The sequence below is a fragment of the Xiphophorus hellerii genome, chromosome 24, assembly GCF_003331165.1.
Source record: "Xiphophorus hellerii strain 12219 chromosome 24, Xiphophorus_hellerii-4.1, whole genome shotgun sequence".
Taxonomy (NCBI): domain Eukaryota; kingdom Metazoa; phylum Chordata; class Actinopteri; order Cyprinodontiformes; family Poeciliidae; genus Xiphophorus; species Xiphophorus hellerii.
In genome coordinates, this window is record NC_045695.1 from 1,105,760 (window position 1) to 1,119,849 (window position 14,090).

Consider the following 14,090-nt stretch of genomic DNA (forward strand, 5'->3'; position numbering starts at 1 on the left):
CAATGTGTTAGACGCATCAAACTTGGACCAATAATAATCCAGCATTCATGATGGACGTTTGCCAGAACAAATCAGACAGTTTTTCACCATCAAAATCCTCTTATCCCGTGATAAAATTAAAGCATTCTGACCGTATTCATTCACAAAAATACAAAGCATCTTTCTATTCCCCCAAACTGCCGGGGCCCTGGGCTGCAGCCCCGGTAAGCCCTTGCTAAAATCCAGGCTTGGACGTTGGGGATAGAAATAGTGAAGGAACATCATAACTTCATTTTACAAGTTAGATTGAAAAACTGTCTGCTTTGATCACTCCATTTTTGGTGGAAATCACGTTAATACATTTTTACTTCCATGTGCTAAAAATACCCATAAACACATCAAGCAGAATGTAGGGTTAAGTATTTTATACAAAACTGCTTTAAGGTGGACTATAGAAGTCACTACTTCCATTGATGTAACCGCTCTTATTCCCGCAATTTGAATTACTCACAGAGCATTAGCGTCAAAGATAAGCAGACAGACGGAGAAGTGATGAGATGCTCTTGAGTTAACTTCTCTTCACCCAGCAACTGACACACACACATTTTTTATCGTTCTTGCTTTTCCACACATTGGCTTGCAAACCACCTACATCATCCCTTCATTAAATGGACAAATTTAAGAGAAGGGGCATTCCACCATCACTCTTGAAACTTCTTGAGAGATTAATTGCGAATAGTTAAAGAAAAAAATAAATCTTCTTTCTGTCCACATATTTGAATTTTTTCTGTGACCTTTGATGTTCACATCACACTTCGTTTTGTGATCAGTGTGTGTTTGGATTTATTTAAAATATAAGTTCTTGGTGTTTAAAGAGTAGTGCGTTTGTTGGTAGAGGTGTATGTGCGTGTGTGTGGGGGTGTGTGTGTTTATTCTGAATGGCTCCAGACCCTCATGCGTCAGAGATCCTTTCTATTTCTATGGCCCCTAAGCAAACATATTAAGAACTACCTTATCACCGCTTGCACAGTGAGGGCCACACACACAAATGCAATTACACAAATACACACGCACACCAACACATTAAATTCTGTCCTAAGTACACATTCCACATTCACAAAAAATAGCTTTAAGACCAATCACACTAAGCTCTCTGACAAACTTTCTAAATGTCACCAATCTACATTGTAGGATGGGTGGGCCTAGAGAGCTTTCGGGTCTTTAACTGGTTCCTCTGATCAGTCAGTTACACATTCAGCAAAAAGCTTCAGTTTATAAAGGGAATATTGGACAAGTGCACCAGGACAGACACATATACTTGACAAGCCTTATCTAAGAGGTGCAGCTTTGGAATATTTGCCTTAAAAAAGACCCCCCCCAACAGTGAATTATTGGGGGAATTTGGAGTTAACCTTCTGGATTTTTTTTTTTTTTTGATCTAAGGCGCTTAAAGTGATTTAAACATCTTCAAATGAAAATCGAAATATTGGTCTATTTTGGAAAAGCTTTGACAATTTAAAAGGACAACTTGAATTGATCTGACCGCCAACTCAGCATCAACAAAACACCTGAGGAGTTTAATGCAACTTTTTAAAATACCACATACTGAGAAGCAGCAGAGTTTGTGGAAAGGAATCCGGAGTTTGAAATTTCAGCATACAGTGAGTTTCTTGTAACTAGCAATAGTGCTGGACTCTAAACTCCTCTGCAGACGCAATGCATAGCAGAGCAGCAGCTGTTTGGGGGATGAAGGTGGTTATAATTAAGCTGATACTGTTTGGAATTCAAGTTAACTCAGCACCCAGTGAGAGAAGAGAAGAAACGACTGAACTACCAGGTGAGACCAGCCAGTGACATGGTAGTGAAATCAGTTGTTTTCAGATCAACAGTTCTCCGTTAATCATTTCCAATGTAGTATGCAAGATGATCATGTGTATAAATGTATGAAATCCATACAGTTATTTCCAAAAGTATTATTGGGCCTAAATATAATTATGAGTAAGAGAGACAATCATAGCAGTTTGATATAGAACAGAAGTTGATATAACATTTTAATTATTATATTTATAAGTGTTTTTGTCACAACCTATTGCTATGTAACATATTTATAAACTTAACATAAACATTTTGAAAAATGTTATGTTAACATTGTGTATTTTTTGTTTCATTGTTTTTATGTATTTAAAAATAACTAGCTGCTAAAATTAGCTGTCAGCTGACCAACAATGTGCAGCAACAAGTAGAATTTGGTGAATCCCTCTCTGACTGTATGTACTTTCACAACTATAGACGTATTTCTATTAATCATGGAATGGCGCAAATTGAAATTACATTAATTTGCTTAATGAAAAGATGCCAATTTTGAAAAAAACTATTTTTTGATAAAAAAAAGTTGTGCTAAGATGAGGTAGTTTGTAGGCAGTATCAAAATAGATGTATTTCACAAAATTGCAATGGAAACACGTCTTTCGCAAAATAGAGTCACATGACCTCCTCATGGGCTGCCACCTTATCATGGTAGAGGAAGTGTCCCAGTGATCCTAGGAGCTATGCTATCTGGGGCTTCGTGCCCCTGCCCAAGCAGGCAGGTCCTAGGTGAGGAACTAGACAAAGCACAGCCCAGAGACAACTTTTGATGACTGACAGCACTGGAGATTCAGTGTTCCCTCACCTGGATGCGGGTCAAAGGGTCCCCACCCTGGAGCCAGGCCTGGAGGTGGGGCAGGTTGGCAAACACCTGGTGGCCGGGCTTTTATGCATGGAGCCTGGCCAGGCTCAGCCTGAAGAGGAGACATGGGTCCCCCTTCCCATGGGCTCACCGCCTGTGGGAGGGGCCAGAAGGGTCGGGTGCAGTGTGGGATGGGTGGTGGCCGAGGGAGGGGGCCCTGGCGATTTGATCGTAGATTGCAGAAGCTGGCTCTTGGGACGCGGAATTTCATTTCTCTGGTGGGGAAGGAGCCGGAGCTAGTGTGTGAGGTTGAGAGGTTCCGGCTAGAAATAGTCGGTCTCACCTCGACGCATGGCTCTGGTTCTGGAACCAGTCTCCTTACGAACCCCCGATCTGAACTCAAGTGGTGTTCCGTTGTTGGACATATGTGCTCAACATGGGTTGTCCATAATGAACACCATGCTCAGGCATAAGGGTGTCCATATGTGCACTTGGCACCAGGACACCCTAGGCCGCAGTTTGATGATTGACTGTCATCGCTTTGTCAGATCTGCGGCCGTGTGTCTTGGACACTCAGGTGAAGAGAGGTGCAGAGCTGTCCACTGACCACTACCTGGTGGTGAATTGGCTCTGGCGGTGGGGGAGGATGCCGGTCAGACCTGGCAGGCCCAAACATGTTGTGAGGCTCTGCTGGGAACGTCTGACGGATTCCCCTGTGAAACGGAACTTTTACTCCCATCTCCAGCAGAACTGTGAACTTGTTCAGGGGGAGGTGGGGGACATTGAGTCTGAGTGGATCATGTTTGTGCCTCTTTTGTTGAGCCTGCTTATAGGAGCTGTGGCCGCAAAGGTGTCTGTGCCTGTTGTGGCGGCAACCCTTAAACTTGTTGGTGGACACCTTTGGTGAGGGATGTTGTCAGGCTGAAGAAGGAGTCCTATTGGGCCTTTTTGCCCTGTGGGACCCCAAAAGCAGCTAATGGTACCGGCAATCCAAACGGCATGTGGCTCAGGTGGTTGCTGAGGCAAAAACTCGGGCATGGGAGGAGTTTGGAGAGGCCATGGAGAAAGAATTCAGCACAGCTTCGAGGTGATTCTGGTCCACCATCCAGCATCTCAGGAGGGGGAAGCAGTACAGCACCAACACTTTTCATAGTGGGGATGGTGTGCGGCTGACCTCGACTCAGGATGTTGTGGGCTGGTGGGCAGAATACTTTGAAGACCTCCTCAATCCCACCAAAATGCCTTACATTGAGGAAACTGAGCCTGGGGTCGGGCTCTCCAATCTGCTCCTTGGTGGCAAGGCCCTCTGGTTCGATGAGATTCGCCCGGAGTTCCTTAAAGCTCTGGATGTTGTAGGTTTGTGTTTGTTGACGTGACTCTGCAATATTGCATGGACATCGGGGGCAGTTTCCCTGGATTGGCAGATTGAGGTGGTGGTGCCCTTGTTCAAAAAGGGGGACTGGAGGATGTGCTTCTTTTACAGAGGGGTCACACTCTTAAGCCTCCCTGGCAAGGTCTATTCAGGGGTCCTGGAGAGGACGATCAGTCGGATAGTTTAACCTCAGATTCAGGAAGAGCAGTGTGGTTTTTGTCCTGGTTGTGGAACACTGGACCAGCTCTACACTCTCAGCAGGGTCCTGGAGGGTGCGTGGGAGTTCACCCAACCGGTCTACATGTGTTTTGTGGACTTGGAGAAGGCGTTCGACCGTGTCCCTTGGGGAACCCTGTGGGAGGTTCTCCTAGAGTATGGGTTACCGGGCCCTTTGATATGGGCTGTCAGGTCTCTCTATAGTCTGCATTAATGGCAGTAAGTCAGGCCCGTTTCTCGCAGTGGTGGGCCGTCAGGGCCTGCAAGGCCTTCTCTGCTGGCCTAAAAATATCTGAATCACAGACTGATGTTAATTATATTTTGTCCATGAATACGTATTAAATAAATCCAAATGGTCTGTCCGCTTCCTTTCATTGCTAACCCCCTAGTTGAGCTGCTTCCAGACGTGTATTTTCATATTTAAGCATTTAACCAATCACATTTTAGCCACTATTTGTTGCCAGGGTCAAAGAAATCTGCCTGGAAGCCTTCACAATCAGTTCCGCGGGCCCTGTAGCATAAAATAAATGTCGATTGAACTGTTGCTTCAACCAATCAGATTTTGAGTTGGCGACACCAAGGCCCTCTAGCAGGCGTACGGAAACGTAAGCGTATTCACACGCTCTGATTGGATAGTCAAAGAGTGTACTAGCCAGAGCTAGCAAACTGCATCTGTAGCGAGCTGCACAAGCAAAGATATTGTTTTGTTTTTTTTTAAACATTTATTTATTGATTTTAACAGGAGAACAAGAAACATGCATATGTTCACTTACAAAAACCTAAAGTATAGAAGAACAGGGAACATACATATATTCACTTACAAATACTTAGAATGTAGACCTAGACCAGACGAAAACCCAAAGGGCATATACACAGGGTAGACAAAAAAAAAAAAAAAAAAAAAAAAAAAAAAAGGGGCGGGGGGGGTTGCAGCAGACCCTCAATTGACCAACCGACATAAACATCAATTTGACTCACCATATGGCCTTATAGCCATCCCTCTTTCCATCCATCAAGTTGGATATCATTTTGGCACAGCCAAGTGTAAAAGACAGACCAGACCACCCAAAATTTATCAAGCTTATTCTTAGTAAAGTAACTGATTTTCTCAAGTGCAAAGTAGAACGTCATTTGTGTGGTCCATTGTGAAATTCCACATAATGTCCTTTTCTTCCAAGAGAGTGCAATGCAACGTTTAGCTTCCAAAAAGGAGACATTAAGTAAGGATCTCAAGTTGTTTGGGATAACAAAGTCTTCAGGATAAATATTCAAGATGCACATTTTAGGATCCAAAGGAACCTTTTTACCAATCATCTGACCTATCACAATCAATACATCTTTCCAAAACGCTAACACTCGGGGACACGCCCACATGCAATGAAATAAAGAACCTTTTTGGGAAGTACATTTAATGCAAGTGTCAGGAATATTAGGGTTAAAATTATGCAATTTAGCTGGAGTGATGTATTGCCTAGTCAGCCATTTGTATTGTAATAATTTGGAATTTGTGTTAGCAGATTGTGTATGAATCGAAGTGCAAGCTACTGACCATTCCTCACTCGACAAGTTCTCTCCCAAGTCCGCTTCCCATGCTTTTAGGATGTTAGTCGAAGATTCTTTACAATTGTCAACCAACAAGGAATAAATGAGAGACACCTGTCCTCCGTCATATAGGTGACTTACAATAATGTCTTCTAGTGGAGACAAAGAGGGAAGATCCAGATTATTTTGTTGCTTGGATAAAATGAAATTCCGAACTTGAAGATATTTATAGAAATGTTTAGTAGGAATGTCATGTTTGTTTTTAAGTTCTTCGAATGACATAAATACTCTCCCTATAAAAAGATCAGATAACTTAGCTAACCCCTTAGCAGACCAGAGTTTAAAACCTGGGTCTGCTCTACCTGGACCAAAGTCCCTGTTTCCAAAGATGGGTGAGAACTGGGATAGCTGTTGCTTTTCTCCCAAATAATCAAGTACTTTTTGCCAGACAAGCATTGTATTTTTCAGAAAAGGGTTTTTTGTTTGTTTAATAAGTTTTTTCCTGTCTGATGAGTACAAGTATAAGTTTATAGGAATAGAGATATGCTGGGACTCCATCGTAACCCACGCTGGGGGCTCTCTGGAAATAAAGTAAAACATAGATCTGGGCTGCCCAGAAATACCATAATAAATTTGGCAATTGTAAACCACCCCTGTCATAAGGTAGATATAAAAGGGACAGTCTCACTCTAGGATGCTTACCGTTCCAGATGAAGTTGGAAAAAGTTTTATTTATCCCCTTAAAGAAGGAGAGGGGAGGGGAAAGTGGAACTGATTGGAAAACGTATCGAAATTTTGGCAATATTGTCATTTTTATGATATTGACGCGGCCTATTAAGGAAATGGGTAGTCTGGACCATCTTTCTATTAATTGCATAACTGATTCTGTAAGGCGGTTATAATTAGTTGGAATGATATTATGTATTGTAGGGGTAACTTTAACACCTAGATAGGTAAATCCTTGTTTAGACGCTACATATGGAGTTGAAATTGGAGGATTGAGACGTTCGTTTTCTGATAGGTACAGTATTTCAGATTTAGCATCATTTACCTTATATCCTGAAAAAACTCCAAAAGACTTAATTAAATCAGTTATTGCGGGCACAGTGTTACCCAGCTTGGAGCAAAACAGGATTATGTCGTCTGCATACAAGGCTATACGGTTTTCTAAGCTCCCTAATCTTATACCGGTTATATTATCGTGTTTGCGAATTGCCATAGCTAAAGGTTCGATGGCCAATGTGAACAACAGAGGAGAAAGGGGGCAGCCCTGCCTTGTTTCACGTTTCAATTTAAAGGGAGATGAAGTTAGACCATTGGTTAAAATTTCAGCTTGTGGGTTAGAGTAAATTAGCTTTACCCAGCTAAGAAATTTCCCTCCTATGCCAAAGCGTTCCATAACAGCAAACATATATTGCCATTCTATCCTGTCAAAGGCCTTCTCTGCATCCAGCGACAGGATGGCATTGTCTGGAACTCCAGATTTTTCAAAAATTACATTAAACACCCTTCTGATGTTGTGAAAACCCTGTCTTCCTTGTACAAAACCATTTTGATCAGGGTGAATCAACATGGGTAAGAGTAGCTCCAACTTCCTAGCTAACACTTTACACAAAATTTTAACATCATTATTAATAAGAGAAATTGGCCTATATGAGCTACATTGAGTTGCAGGTTTACCTGGCTTCAGGAGTAGGGAGATGATTGCTGTATTAAGTAAGGGAGGAAGAGATCCTTTACTAAAGGATTCCAGATACATGTCAAGCATAGGAGGTATCAGTTTGGATTGAAAAATTTTATATATTTCAATTGGGATTCCATCAGGCCCTGGGCTTTTACCACCTTTCAAACCGGATATAGCCTCAGATAATAATTGTGCATTGAGCTCAAAATCAAGTAAGTTTAAGGATTCACTATCTAGGGGAGTAAATTCTAATGAATCCAAGAAAACAGTTTGTGCATGGGGAGCTAGGTCTGAGTAATCTGAGCTATACAAATTGTAGTAAAATTTTGAAAACGTGCTGTTTATTTCTTTTAGGTCAGATGTAAACACTCCTTCAGCTGTTTGAATTGAGTTTATTGCTTTATCTGTTTGTTCCTGTTTGATATACCAAGCCAACAACTTACTAGCCTTCTCACCTTGTTCAAAATATGATTGTTTCAGTCTCATTAAACTTTTAATTGCTTTATTTGTAGACAGCATGTTGTATTTAGCTCTTAACCTAAGAAGTTCTGTGTTTAGTTGGGTTGAAGGATTATGAAATAGTTGTATTTCTGTGTTTTAATAGATCTATCTAGTTGTTCCAATTCTTGTTTGTTAGTTTTATGCTTGAAGCTGGTAAAACTGATCATTTGGCCTCTTAAGAATGCCTTAAAGGCCTCCCATCTCACCGTAGCCGAGGTTTGGTGAGTGTTCAATTCAAAAGACATATCTATTTTTGTTCCAATAAATTGTATGAAATCTGGGTCCCTAAGCCAAATTGATTGTAGACGCCACTTAGATGAAAAGGAAAGATTAGGAACCCTAAGGCAGAATGACACCGGAGCGTGATCAGATATTACTATGCTGTCATGCCAACTATTAGTAATGTGTGGAACTAGATCAGCTGAGACTAAATAGTAATCAATTCTTGAAAATGTTTGGCAAGTACCAGAATAGCATGAGAAAGAAAACTGATTAGGATGCATATTTCTCCATATGTCAACCAAGTTGAGTTCTTTCATAAAGTTAAGTAGTTCTTTCCTTGTTTGAGCATGAGAAACGTCTTTGCCTGTTGATCTATCTAACGTTGGAATGAGCGTACAGTTAAAATCACCTCCTATGATGTACCCTCCAGGAAGCGACGCTACAGACAGAAACAGGTGTCTAAAAAAAGCAGGGTTATCATTGTTTGCCCCGTAAATATTGACCAAATTTAGTTTCACAGACAGAATCACACATTGTACAATTAGATATCTGCCATATCGATCCTCAGTTACATTGATGAGCTGGAATGGCACCGAGCTGTGGATTAGTGTGATTACGCCCCTTGTTACGGCTACTCTTGGATTTTAACAAAAATCAAAAATCAAAAGGTGCCAGAGTAGCTTCTAGGAGGAGGGTTTTCCGACTCATCCAAAACAAAGCACTCGCGGAAAGTTTTCTGGTGGCAAACGGTGACTTTCTCAATGTACAAAAATAACAGAAACACTCTCCGAGTTGACTTTCCAAAAAATGTAAAATTAAACTTTATTTGGTGCGGTGGAAAAACTATTTCACCCCTCGCTCCTTAACCAAACAATCAGATGCCCCGCAGCAGCTGCTTCCGCTGCCTAATCACAGCAGGAGGCCACCTGATAAGGAGGAGGGTCTAAACAAAACAAATAAATAAACAAGTTACAATAGATATATTATTTATATAAATTTAGATCTGTAACCTTAATACATTAGCAAAAATAAATTAATCCAATTCTTAATAGGCTCCAACACCCCTCGAGTGTGAGCTAAAGGAAGTAGAAAAACCCCGACCATGCCATCTTCTCCTCACTCTACTAACATCATCAGGGGTCAAATGAGTCTCCTGGAGGAAAACTATCTTAGCCTTTAATTGTTGAATCCTTTTCATCACCTGTCTCAGTTTGACAAGTTTATTCAGACCTCTTACATTCCAAGAGGTGAATTGAAGGTCAGAGGCCATCAGAAAAAAGGAAAAATTATTTCAGCCATGGCATGTGTATTAAAGAGTGAGCTGCAGAGGGAAAACATGACAGATAAAGACAAGAAAATACAGACACAACAAACAACAATTAGACAATAGGGTGTAAATCCCCAAACGAAGTACACCCACCCAACCCACTGAGAACACTTCCCAAGGAGCCATCCAGGCTCGGCCATGAAGCCCTGCTGGTCCACCCCAGCACTCATGACGAAGAGGAACAGCATATAGAGAAACCCCATCAAACCGCAGCCCCCAGAAAATCAGTAATGAACTTAACAACCAATAAACTATAATGAAAATAAACACACATTTGCATGTCTTAACCTTAGTTACCCTAACCATATTGTAAATTGACCATGTGTATTAAACACAAAATAGAGCTGCATTAATAACCATTATAAACCATCAAGTCAAAGAATTGAAAAGATATGAATATAGAAATGCACTTACAGATATGTGACCATATTTGCATACATAGTGAGATATGATTAGACAACGTCATATAATTGTTCACCTTTCTTGGACCTCTACCTGGTTCGTAACCAGGTTACGCTCCCGCTGGAGCTGCAGGACGAAGGACTCCGCTTCTGCTGCCTTGTCAAAAGCGTGACGTTTCTTCTTGTAGGTCACCAAAAGTGTGGCCGGGTGAACAACACCGTAGCGCAGCTCCGGTAACTCCAGAGAAATAAAAGACAGATCCTTTTTCACTTGGTCAAATATCTTGCGCTTTTTCAGAAGTTCGGCAGAAACGTCCGGGAAGAACATGACTCTGTTATTCTTCAAACGTATTTCTCCCCTCGTCCTGGCAGCCTTCATGATCCGGACTTTGTCAGCGTAGTTCAGCAGCTTCATGACCACCGCTCTGGACCGTGTCCCCGCAGCGTCAACCCGCCCGACTCTGTGTGCTCTCTCTATGATCAGCGGGATCGGGAACGTTTCTGCACCAAGCACCTCAGGCAGCCATTTCTCCAAAAATGCACACGTCAGAACCTTCAGTCCCCTCAGGGAGACCGATAAGACGGAGGTTGGAACGGCGACTACGATTTTCCAGGTCGTCTATCTTTAGTTGCAGAGCTTCAATGGTAGTTTTCGTAGCAGTGTTATCGGCTTGCAGGGAGGCAATAGAATCCTCGCTAGCGCTGATTCTGTCCTCCGCTTGTGTAACACGCGCGGCAACAATTCTTATATCCGATTGCACCCCCTGGATAGCAGTTAGCAGGCTATCAAATCTCTTCACAAAGTCATCTTTCATCGAGTTAATAGCCGCCACGAGGTCACTAGAGCTACCTGCTTCCATGGCCGCCAGACCATCACCATCTGTGACTGTGGATTCGTTGTTGACGGGAGGCATATCCGAAGAGCCACTGCCAACTGGGGGAGAAGCTGCCCCGTCGCTGAAGGCCATGCTAACGCTAGCTAGCTTGCTACTCCTAGACTGTTGCGCTGGGCTCAACATAGACGTTATTAAAGCCTTTTTGGAGGTTGGTTTTGAGTTCTTTGGTGCCATTTGGTCAGCGATAACTAGTACAGTTAACTAAAGAAACGAAAAGCAAGATAGTACAGGTTGTTAATTTAGTTTTTTAGAAGGAAATTGGAGAGGGCTCCACCGCACGTCCGTTCAGCACCACGACATGACCGGAAGTCCGCAAAGATATTGTTGTGTTGATTTAATAGCTGGTTTGTCAACCCACAATGGGTGAAGGAGGAGAAGAAATGGATTTGGTTGGAGATTTACTGTCAAAGCCATTTTCAAGACAGACTTTTCAAGAAAAGCTGGACATTGTTAAGCAAGGTCGGGCAACTCCGGAGCTAGCAAGCCTGTCACAACCGGGAAAAGGATTTGTCCGCCACTTTCAGTCTACTAACGAGGAGCGGTATTCCTGGCTCACAGGCTCCGAGGAATGCTGCAAATTGTATTGCTGGGAGTGCTTGTTATTTGCCACTGATCGACATGGTGTTTGGAGCCACACTGGATTTGTAAATTTGACTTGCCTAACCAAGGCAGCAACGAGGCATCAAAGCACTGCCGGACACTTACAAGCAACGGTGCTTTCCAAAACTTTTGGGGAAACCAGAGTGGATCTACAGCTGAGCGAGCAAGTGCGCAGGGAAACGGAGCTCCACAACGTCGAAAACCGCGAAGAAAAATAGGGAAATCTTAAAAAGACTGATAGACTGTGTCATTTTTTTTGGGCAAGCAGGAACTTTACTAGAAAGGAGGATGGATTTTGTGTACAATCAGGATTTTTGGTGAGTAAAATGTTGCTATATTCCTAAACAATATTGCAATTTTATCAGGTTATTTTTGATGCTTTTTTTTATGTGTGTTGCAGCTGTACCTGCAGCAGATTTCTTATAGCGATAAAGTAGTTATTGAGGGTTGGATTGATTCAGACGGAGCACTACTGAAGGCCTAGGTGTGAAATGCACGCCCGCCACTGGTTTCTCGTGAGGGTTGGACTCCCCCAAGGCTGCCCTTTGTCATTGATACTGTTCATTACTTTCATGGACAGAATTTCTAGGATCCGTTTTGGTGGCCTTAGGATTGCATCTCTGCTTTTTGAGGATGATCAGGTCTTATTGGCTTCATCAGTTCGTGATCTCTCGCCGGACTGGTGCACATCCGAGTGTGAAGCGGCCGGGATGAGGATCAGTGCCTCCAAATCTGAGGAGTTTGTTCACCCAAACAACTCTCTACATCCAGTGAATGGCACAGGTTGATACAATCAATAGTAGCCACATAGGCACACCCGCTACAAGGAAACAAATGCACCCAGTACCACACTTTCATTCTATTGGCTGAGAGGTTGCCAGGTGACTGTGACAAAAGGCATTTCCAAAAGCGAGCAGAGAGCAGAGACTAAGTATGAGCGTGAGGAGAAGTTTTGAGTACAATCATTACAAGTTTTGAGAAGAAATATATGAAGTCCTGCTTTCAAATGAAAATGTAAGAAAAAGTATTAAAAGTTTTGAGAACAAAAGACATGAAATCCTGTTTTCAGGATTTCAGGATTTGAAAATGTGTGCTCCTGGCAGAAAAATTAGCTCCATGAAGCTCCACTCATGTTAACTTAGTCCATAAAAATGCTCTACATAGTTTTCCATCTGTTGCCAAAGTGGCAAGTGACAAGTGACAAGTTTTAATCAGAATACACTTGGAGACCATATGGGCTATTCACTTGTAATTTATAAGGCCAGTTATGTAGCACAACATTTTACTCAATATTTTACACTCACTACATCACTAAAATCATTTGATCATGTAAAGTTTTTAGCAACCATGAGTCAACCCTGACTGGGGCAACCTATATAATCCTACATACACCTCTCATCAGGAGAGGGCCTGCTTTCTCCAGCTCTCTTCAGAGCTGGATTTCTGAAGTCCCATTCTGTCTTTCATTTGGGCCAGTAGGCCCCCCAGGTTCAGGGCCTACCATCCTCCCAGGGGGGCCCTGAAGCTCGGAGGGAGCCAGCGTTGTGTCAATTGAGTACTGGACCATGCTTATCCAACTTTCCAGTCGTTTCAGTAATATGTCATGGTCAACAGTGTCAAAAGCTGCACTGTGGTTCTTCCACAATCTGTTTATATGTATGTCATTGAACACTTTGACAAGGGCCTCAGTACTATGATGAGCATGGAAACCGGACTGAAAGACATCAAGGTAGTTGGTTATATTTAGGAAGCCATTTAACTGTTGAAACACTGCTTTTTAACATGGATTAATTCAACAGCGTTTTTGCAGGTCTGCCTAATAAATCTATCCTCCAGCTGCAGCTCATCCAAAACGCTGCTGCGTTCTCACTAAAACCAGGAAGATAGAGCACATCACCCAGTTCAAAATTCTCTGTACTGGCTCCATGTAGCTCAGAGAATAGATTTTAAAATACTGTTAGTTTATAAATTACTGAACCACAATACATTCAAGATCTGCTGTTGTTGTATCAACCTTCCAGACCTCTCATGTCTTCTGCTTCTGGTCTGCTCAGCATCCTCAGAACCAGAACCAAACATGGAGCTTTTATGCACAAATGTATTCCACAAATCTGGAATAAACTTCTAGAAAACACAGCCGAAACACTAAGTGTCTTTAAATCTAGACTAAAAATCAACTTGTTTATAGTTGCTTTTGAAACATCATAAATGAAACATTAATCAGCAATCTAATGTCTAATCTAATAAAGATGGTACTCGATCAGAATGAAATGTTTTAATTGACTGTGACTGTGTGTCCTATGACTTTGTATTTTTGTGTTGTTATGATGTAAAGTACTTTGAAATGCCTTGTTGCTGAAATGTGGCATACAAATAAACTTGATTAAACATTGCGGTTATTTAACCACAACAACATCCAGAAAAATATTTATATATTTACATGTGATACATACTGTAACTACAACATACTGATAGTTGTGAAACCTAAAATGTTTGTGAAACCTTGATGTTGTCGAAATACCTGTGATTTGCCAACTCCCCCATCCCCCTTAATTAAAGAATTAACAGTAAGATAATATTGCAATACAGTTAATGAGCATGAATTCAGCTGTTTTGTTGTGTGTAAATTTTGAGCAAAAGTGAGCAGAAGATTGTAAAATCTTAAAAAGGGAGAAATAGAGA